Genomic DNA, 7,220 nt, shown 5'->3' with positions numbered 1-7,220 from the left:
GTTCCGAGGCCATATCTGCATATGCTAGGCTCGTCGAGTTTAACACGAGTATTCTGCATGTGCGAAACTGGCTTGCACCCGTTGTATGTGAACGTAGAGCTTATCACACCCGATCATCACGTGGTGTCTCGGCACAACGAACTGTAGCAACAGTGCATACTTAGGGAGAACACTTGTACCTTAAAATTTAGTGAGAGGTCATCTTATAATGCTACCGCCGAACTAAGCAAAATAAGATGCATAAAGGATAAACGTTACATGCAATCAATATAAGTGATATGATATGGCCATCATCATCTTGTGCCTTTGATCTCCATCTCCAAAGCACCGTCATGATCACCATCGTCACCGGCTTGACACCTTGATCTCCATCGAAGCATCGTTGTCGTCTCGCCAACTATTGCTTCTACGACTATCGCTGCCGCTTAGTGATAAAGTAAAGCAATTACATGGCGATTGCATTTCATACAATAAAGTGACAACCATATGGCTCCAGCCAGTTGCTGATAATTGTGTTACAAAATATGATCATCTCATACAACAATTTCTATAATCACGTCTTGACCACATCACATCGCAACATGCCCTGCAAAAACAAGTTAGACGTCCTCTAGTTTGTTGTTGTAAGTTTTACGTGGCTGCTACAGGCTTAGCAAGAACCGTTCTTACCTACGCATCAAAAACCACAACACGATAAGTGATTGCTTTTTGATCTTCAGAAAGAACCCTGTTCATTGAATCCGATTCAACTAAAGTTGGAGAAATCGACACCCACTGGCCACCTGTGTGCGAAGCACGTCGGTAGAACCAGTCTCGCGTAAGCATACGCGTAATGTCAGTCTGAGCCGCTTCATCCAACAATACCGCTGAATCAAGAATCAACTAGTGACGGCAAGCAATATGTATATACCCATGCCCACAACTATGTTGTGTTCTAATCGTGCATATTATAACATCTACGCATAGACCTGTCTCGGATGCCACTGTTGGGGAACGCAATAATTTCAAAAAAAAAATCTACGCACACGCAAGATTTATCTAGATGATGCATAGCAACGAGAGGGGAGAGTGTTGTCCACATACCCTCGTAGACCGTAGGCGGAAGCGTTATGACAACGCGGTTGATGTAGTCGTACGTCTTCACGATCCGACCGATCCTAGCACCGAAGGTACGGCACCTCCGCGATCTGCACACGTTCAGCTCGGTGACGTCCCATGAACTCTAGATCCAGCTGAGGTTGAGGGAGAGTTTCTTCAACACGATGGCGTGATGACGGTGATGATGAAGTTACCAACGCAGGGCTTCGCCTAAGCACTACAACGATATGACCGAGGTGGGAATCTGTGGAGGGGGGCACCGCACACGGCTAATAATCAACTTGTGTGTCTATAGGTGCCCCCTCCCCCGTATATAAAGGAGTGGAGGAGGGGAGGGCCAGCCCTCTCATGGCGCGCCCAAGGGGGGAGTCCTACTCCCGGTGGGAGTAGGATTCCCCCTTTCCCTAGTTGGAATAGGAGAGGAAGGAAGGAGGAGAGAGGGAGAAGGAAAGGGGGCCCAACGCCCCATCCCAATTCGGATTGGGCTTGGGGGGCGTGCCCCCACCTTGGCCGCCTCCTCCTCTCTCCCACTAAGGCCCAATAAGGCTCATAGACTCCCCGGGGGGTTCCGGTAACCCCCCGGTACTCCGGTAAATGTCTGAACTCATCCGGAACCTTTCCGATGTCCAAACATAGCCTTCCAATATATCGATCTTTATGCCTCGACCATTTTGAGACTCCTCGTCATGTCCGTGATCACATCCGGGACTCCGAACTACCTTCGGTACATCAAAACACATAAACTCATAATACTGATCGTCATCGAACGTTAAGCGTGTGGACCCTACGGGTTCGAGAACTATGTATACATGACCGAGACTCATCTCGGGTCAATAACCAATAGCGGAACCTGGATGCTCATATTGGTTCCTACATATTCTACGAAGAACTTTATCGGTCAAACCGCATAACAACATATGTTGTTCCCTTTGTCATCGGTATATTACTTGCCCGAGATTCGATCGTCGGTATCTCAATACCTGGTTCAATCTCGTTACTGACAAGTCTCTTTACTCATTTCGTAATGCAACATCCCATAACTAACTCATTAGTCACATTGTTTGCAAGGCTTATAGTGATGTGCATTGCCGAGAGGGGCCAGAGATACCTCTCCGATACACGGAGTGACAAATCCTAATCTCGATCTATGCCAGCTCAACAAACACCATCGAAGACACCTGTAGAGCATCTTTATAGTCACTCAATTACGTTGTGACGTTTGATAGCACACTAAGTGTTCCTCCGGTATTCGGGAGTTGCATAATCTCATAGTCATAGGAACATGTATAAGTTATGAAGAAAGCAATAGCAACAAACTAAACGATCATCGTGCAAAGCTAACGGATGGGTCAAGTGAATCACATCATTCTCTAATGATGTGATCTCATTAATCAAATGACAACTCATGTCTATGGTTAGAAAACTTAACCATCTTTGATTAACGAGCTAGTCAAGAAGAAGCATACTAGTGACACTCAGTTTGTCTATGTATTCACACATGTAATAAGTTTCCGATTAATACAATTCTAGCATGAATAATAAACATTTATCATGATATAAGGAAATATAAATAACAACTTTATTATTGCCTCTAAGACATATTTCCTTCACGAATCTCATAGTATCTAAATCCTCCTCATGCGTCCTCCTGCACAAATTCCCGAATCATGACTATTGTCATGAAATTCCGATGGCATACATCGCTATAGAGTGGATGTTACCTGCTTGCTCACACATCCTAGTCCACTTTTGGAAAACATACTAATTAACATCTCTTTCCATCTATATTCTAAAATTGGCTTTTGATGCAACATCCACATTAGGACACGCCACCCTAAAAGGAATAATCATTGCATTATATCAATAATTAATCGAGTCTCTTAGATTTTGATAGTTGGGCTTACAAACAATCATGTCCTTTGACTAAAAAAGCACATCTCTTATAGTAAAAAAAAAACTACACGTCTTATGGTGAAACAAATGTCTAGCCGTGAAAAACAGGCATTCCTTTGGCCAAAAGACACATCTGTTAGTAAAGGATGCTTCTGTCTAAAAAGACACGTCCCTCAATGAAAAGATGTCTATTCATGACATGTTCCTAGATGAAAAAAACATCTTCATGAAAACACACAGCCTTGATCAAATAGCATCTGTTCGTGGAAAAACATATTACAAAAAAGGAAATCAGGAATAATAATTGTTATGTTAACACTTTAGAAATTCAGTTAGTAACCTATAAAAAAACGTGACCATTGAAATTGCCTTAACTGGCTAGGAAACTAATATTACAAAATTTAATGTTTCAATTTCATTAACGATAATTTGACTTTTGCAACTCTCACCTAAGAAATACTAGTATATTTTAACAGGAACCTCACAGGGAGGGAACGCATAATTTTAAATCTCTGGTAGTATTATAATTTTAATAGATTTTTGCGCTCTGGGAGGCTCCCCTTCCTTCTATAACAAAAATCTATTTGAACAGGGCTCCTGCCCCTTCCATCTAGCCCACGTGCGAACTTCCATCTAGGGTTTCCTTGTCTCTCATCGGCGCCGCCGATCTGGCTCATCTCCTATGATTCTTGGATCATGGAGGCATGGTGGATCCCGGCACTTGCCGGCGGGAGGGCTCCATTTTTAGATGATTTTCTGAGTTTTGTTAGGGTTTATGTCATGCTTAAGAAGACGAGGCGGCAGCGGCTTCTTGAAGATGGAATAAGGTCCTCCCCGCCTAACCTCCGTCTCGGTGATGTTTCAAGCATCGTCAGAAGGCGTGTGGAGGTTTATCTCCGACGGATCTTGTGGGATCCGGTCGGCGTTTGTCTTCGGTGGATCTGACTGGATCTGGTCTTCGTTCGCCTACGTCCGTGTGTCTGCAGGTTGGATCTTTCCCGTCTATACTTCTCTTCATCGCGGCGGTTGTTGTTCTGGTGTTAGTCATATGGGTCCTTAGCACGATGACTTCCCGGCTGTCTACTGCAACAATGTTTGCCCGGCTCCGACGAGGGAGGGGTGATGACGGCGGCGCGCCTTCGGCTTGCTTCAGTGTTTGTAGTTGTCACTAGGTGGTCTACGGACCTGGATATAAATTTTGCTTCTTGTATTCTTTGTACTACCTTGACGGTTGAAAGTTTTCTTGCAAAAGAAATTCTATTTGAACAGAGAGATTTGCCATCCGTAAAAGTACGTTGTTTTCCTCCGTGCGTGTAGTATTATCGTCCTATGAGGCACACACATCTGACACTGGTGAGGAAATCCCGACAATATGCGGATGGCATTCGATCTCTCTACCAGGTAGCAGCGCTACCAACAGGCAACAGTCTTTGGCACCACATGGAACACGTGGTTTTTGCAATAAAATAAAAATAGTCTTCCGCAACAACAACAGGGACACAGCTGCTCGAGTCGTCTCGTCCTGCTATTCTCTGTCGATTTTGCAGGACCATGCAGCGTAGGCAAGCCGGCCTACCGGCTGGCTAGTTGCCGGCGACGAACGCCCTGAGGTTCCTCTCGGATGAGCCGCCCACGGCCGCCGCCGCCCTCGCCTTCTCCCTCCACAGCGCCGCCTTGGCGCGCACCACATCCGACGTGGCGAAGCCGATGCACCTCCGCAGCTCGTCGGCCTCCAGCACGCCGTCCTTCTCACTCACGGCGGCCCGGACCCCGGTGCCGAGCTTCCGCTCCACCAGCCACGCATTGGTGCCCTGGTCCGACCACTGCGGCGCCCCCACGACCGGCACGCCGCATGCCATGCTCTCCAGCGTCGAGTTCCACCCGCAGTGCGTCACGAAGCACCCCACCGCCGGGTGCGACAGCACCTTCCCCTGGTCGCACCACTCCACCACCATGCCCGCGCTGGAGCCGATGCCGCTGCACGACTCGTCGCCGTCTATCTCGCCGCGGTTGTCCTTCCTCAACACCCACAGGAACGGGCGGCCGATCTCCGCCATGCCGCGCGCCACCTCCGTGATCTGCCGCTTGCTCATCGTCGACAGGCTCCCGAAGGAGATGTAGACGACCGACCCCGCTTCCTGCGCGTCCAGCCACTCCAGGTACCCCTTGCCGTCCGGCTTGAACAGGTCGTTGTTGTTGTTGACCGACGTCGCCGATGCGTCCAGGAAGGAGAGCACGGGGCCGATGGGGACGACGTCGACGCCGTGCTGGTGCAGCGTCGCCACCGCATCAGGCTCCATGGCGTCGAACGTGTTGACGAGCACGGTGGGCGTGTCCCCGCGGTCCAGCACGTCGAGGAGCTCGCGGAACGCGGTGAGGACGAAGGCGTAGGGGTGGTCGACGTCGGAGGCGATGGTGAAGAACGACGGCAGGTCGCGCACGCGCATCGGCGGCAGCCCCCGGACGCGGACGTCCGCCCACGGGTCGCTCGCCGCGGCGGCGACGGCCTGGTCGAGGTCGTCGGTGCCGCGGAAGAAGTGGAGGTAGGCGGCGAGCACGGTGGCCGGCTGGATCCAATAGGCCGCGGCGGGGACGCCGTGCGCGCGCGCGACGCCGGCGACCCAGGAGAGCATCACGGTGTAAACCACCTGCGTGACGGGGGCGCCGGCGTCGCGGAGGCGCGCGAGCACGCCTCCCAGCGTGCGGGACCCCGCGGCCTTGAGATTGGACATGTAGTACGAGACGTCGTGCGCTGACGTGTCGAGGCCGCCGTCGAAGCCGTCGGAGTAGGGCACGTAGTGGACGCCGGCGCCGTCGACGTGGCCCACCGCCTCCGCGCCCTCGTTCTCCGGGAACATCTTGCGGAACGCGGAGACGGGGGTGGAGAAGGTGACGCGGGCGCCCGGCGAGGCGCTGAGGAGGCGCAGCGCGAGGTGGCGCGCCGGGTTGATGTGGCCCTGCGCCGGGAACGTGACCACGAGGAAGTGCGGCGCCTCCCCCGCGCGCTCCACCTCATGCGCCACCATGGCCGGCATTGCTGCGAGTGGGAGAGCGAGCGTACGTATGAGTGTCTTGTCGTCGACGTGTGTTCGTCGTTGCTGTGTTGGGTTGAGTTGAGGCGAGTCATCGACGGGTTTCGCTTGTTATATACGGCGGCGATGACGAAAGCGCTGAGGTGTAGTGTAGTAATGCTGGGCTGGCGCTGGGCACGGTACAGATGTAAGCCAAGAGGGTGTGGCTTGGAAAATATTAATGGCTGGAGGCTGGTGCCAGTCACGGTATCTATGAGTAATCACGTTGGCTATTTACCAGGGGTCTGGTTTCTATTTTTGGCCTCAGTGGCATAGAGCGAAACACTGACCTGGGACAGGGAGGCTCCGGCGTACCGTGTAACGGAGAGCCGGGACCTGGCCGGAGACGGATACAACACGGCTCGCCGCTACGTCGCCGGCAGGGGAGAAGGAGGTTGATGGTGTGGGTGCAAGAAGGTGGGGGCTGGTCACCGGGGCCGGAGGAAGGACCGGTGCTCAAATCAACATTCACTAGTCATGGTCATGAGTTAGGGCGCGTATGGCCGTAGCACCCCACATACGATGAAAGTCCCCCACGCCGTCAGTGATTGTCAGGTTGTTGTTGCAGCAAGTGCCGCAAGCGGCGGGCGATGCTACAACCGCACCTCTCATTGACGGTGCACGCAATGTTGTGTGTTGTTGTTGCAGCAGCTTGCCAGCCTCCTGATCTGTCACCAATGTTGTGAGCTTTGGCGTGTTGTCGCCGTTGTCGCGACGCCCCAATGTTGCAAGCAGTGACGTGCTTTCAGCGTTGCAGCATGCGATGCTGCAAAGAGAGACATGGTCTGCTGCGATGGAGCGACGAGGTGCGACAATTGGCACTACTGGCAAACAAGGTGATGGTGCATGGCGACTATGTCTTGCTGGAATTTTATCTATTTATGGGCCAGCCCAATAATAATTTCAAAAATTCCTAATAAATTCTAGAGGCCCATCTAGCTCATTCGTGCAAGGCAAGGGGCACTTCTAAAGTTTAGTCTCACATTGCTAGTTTAGAGAAAGTTGGACCTCTTTATAAGGAAGGTTCTTTCTCCACATGTATGAGCATGAGAACAAGAGGGACATCCACGCGCGCTCCTCCTCCTCCGCCGCCACGCCACTTTTTTTGTAGTGAACACTGAATCCGAACGGCTCGCCTCTTCGGCTGAAGTATAAAAG

General features: G+C 51.3%; 1 pseudogene; it reads right to left on the bottom strand.

Moving 5' to 3' along the window:
- Positions 1–4,240: 4,240 nt before the first annotated feature.
- On the bottom strand, positions 4,241–6,152 carry LOC147978702 (UDP-glycosyltransferase 75C1 pseudogene; annotated as a pseudogene).
- Positions 6,153–7,220: the final 1,068 nt, after the last annotated feature.

The sequence above is a fragment of the Triticum urartu genome, chromosome 3A (genome assembly GCF_056163025.1).
Source record: "Triticum urartu cultivar PI428250 chromosome 3A, HENAU_Tu73, whole genome shotgun sequence".
In the NCBI taxonomy this organism is placed as follows: Eukaryota; Viridiplantae; Streptophyta; class Magnoliopsida; order Poales; family Poaceae; genus Triticum; species Triticum urartu.
This window is presented reverse-complemented; position numbering and strand designations above follow the sequence as displayed.